Below are 2,725 nucleotides of genomic sequence, written 5' to 3' on the forward strand. Positions count from 1 at the left end.
GGTTTTGCTCTTATCTCCACAGGTGAGGAAAAATTATGGATACCATCAAAATTAATAAAGGTTCGGTTTGAAGAAGAGAAGCCACTTGGAAAAGATAAATAACAATTCTTTCATAAGGATGGCGAACATACTGATGGATCCCCCAGAAAGAACGTCGCCCCCATGACAGCTGGAAGTAATTCTAGAGGACGACGTCCCCTCTCCCAGTAAAGTTTACCCCTGGGTTTAGGGACATCATTTAGGGGTTGGGAGGTTGGGGGAGGAATTTTATAAGCTCAGGGATCATTTTGAAAAAAAAAAAAAAAGAGGGAATGATGGGATAATAGATTTATAATTGTGAGTTACTGCTTTTAGACAAATATATTGGTATCAATTCTTGTATATTGAAACAAAGTTAAATTATATTGACTATTGTATGCATGCATGTTTCTATGTCTGTTTAAAACATTTTTATGTATTGACATATATTGTATTGATATATATAGTGTATACATTTACCATATTGCAATGTACATTTCTACCTCTGATTAAGATACTTATATAATGTTTGTGCATTGATATATATTTACCATATTGCAATGTATATTTGTACAGTGTTTATATTTGGAGGTCATTATCCTCATTTGTTACACAGTTGTTTATTGTCTTAGTCTTTAAGTTAGATAGATATTGAGAATTATATAGATAAATAGTCATCTAAGTTTGTCATTTATAATCAGACTAATCAGGTTCTTTAGATATAGAGAGATTATACTCAGTATAGATAGATAATCTTCAACCTCTTCAAAGAGCTGTAGAAAATGGCCTTTAATCTAACTCAGAGTTTCGTGATAGTGAGACACAATTGCTCCTGGCAATACCACTCCATTCCCGAGAGAATGTTGAGCACCAAAGACACTCCACCTGGAGCCTTTCTATTTGGCAGAACTGGCCTTTGGGCAAAGAAATGTCTATACCTCAGCCACTGACACAGATACAGAACGTACATCAATGGACAAAACAGGACTGTCATATCCTGCCAAGACAGGGTAAGATAGTTTTGAAAAGTTCCTTGCCTTTAATAATGGTATGTCAGTTATGTTAGGCCTTAGCCAAAATTGGTTGACTCAACATTGCAAACGAGACTTTGGGTGATTGCCCAGGTAGTCAGTTGTCTCTGTCAATTGTTGCACATTTTGGATATATCTCGTTTGTTAAGTAATATTTATTCCCTTCTGAGATCTTTGATGGAGTTGAAGATTATATAATTGTAGTTACTCTCTACATTATTTTGGCTCCTTGAGATAGAATGTTTAGCAAAGCTTTTGTTCTCAATATTGTTTGTTATATTTATTATTTGTTGTTATTGTATGTAGTTGTATTTGGTTTAGTTCTGTCTTATTTAGACAAAAAGGGGAGATGTAGGGATAAGTCCCGCCCCTTAGGGGGCGTGTTCGCCTCGGGCTAATGTCTGCCTATAAATTTGGCGAGCGTGCTCCGAGCGGTCTCTTCTACTTTCCTGGTCTCCGCGGGAACGGTGGTTCTGTAAGTCTATTTCTACAAACTGTCTGCATTCGTTTACGCCGCTACATGATATAATTATATCATTTCCCCTAGCCCATTTCACCTCCCAAACCCAGCCCTGCTTGCTCTCTTTCAAATTTATGGCCTCCTTCTTCATTAATTGTTGTTATATACATATGTGTATGGAAATATACATTTATATATTCCTAAATACGTAAGTACAACCTCTTCAGTATGTATGTATAATGCTACCTCTCTGTATGTTTTCAGAAATGTCCATTTGGTATTGGATAAGCAATTGGTGTTCTCTTCCTTGGGGAAGACTATGGCTCACAACCTTTTACTTGTTTTTGTTTTCAATTTTTAACTGAAAATACATTTTATACAATACAGTCTGATCATAATTTCCACTCCCCAGACTCTTCTCAGATCCAGCCCTCCAACTCCAAGCCATCTTTCTCTCTCTCTTGTTTTTAAAATTATGTTATCATATTATCTACCACTGGTCATTGAGCATTGGTTACTCATAAAGAATAGATAGAAATGCTGATTTTTCATGTAGTTATGAACATACATATTCCAAAATTTATAAGTCCTTTATAGAATAGTTAGTATTATTTAGTATATCTTATATATTTTTTTAATTTTTAAAAGACTATTTTATTTTATATGTATGAATGTTCTACCTGCATGTATATATATATGTACCACATGCCCAGGGAAGTCAGAAGAAGGTGTTGGTTCCCCTGTAACTGGAGTTGGAACAGATGGTTGTGAGCTACTATGAGGGTGCTGGGAATTGAACTCACGTCCTCTCAAGAGCAACAAGTACTCTTGGCCACTAATCTATGTTGGGACATACACTTCAACAGTGAAGCATACTTCATAATTTTATTTATTTATTTTGAGACAGGGTTTCTCCGTAGCTTTTTGGTTCCTGTCCTGGAACTAGCTCTTGTAGACCAGGCTGGTCTCGAACTCACAGAGATCTGCCTGCCTCTGCCTCCCGAGTGCTGGGATTAAAGGTGTGTGCCACCACCGCCCGGCAATAATTTTAATTAATTTTTAAAAAATTTCGTGTATTTTAAAAAGATTTCCAAACTAAATCATAGTAGTGGTGGGTACCTAAACATTGATCTTTGAGAACAATGGAAATTGAAAGGTTGTTCTAGAAAAGGAAGTGAAACAGTGGGAGACATGAGAGACATCAAAGGAATTAATC

The sequence above is a fragment of the Microtus pennsylvanicus genome, chromosome 20 (genome assembly GCF_037038515.1).
Source record: "Microtus pennsylvanicus isolate mMicPen1 chromosome 20, mMicPen1.hap1, whole genome shotgun sequence".
In the NCBI taxonomy this organism is placed as follows: Eukaryota; Metazoa; Chordata; class Mammalia; order Rodentia; family Cricetidae; genus Microtus; species Microtus pennsylvanicus.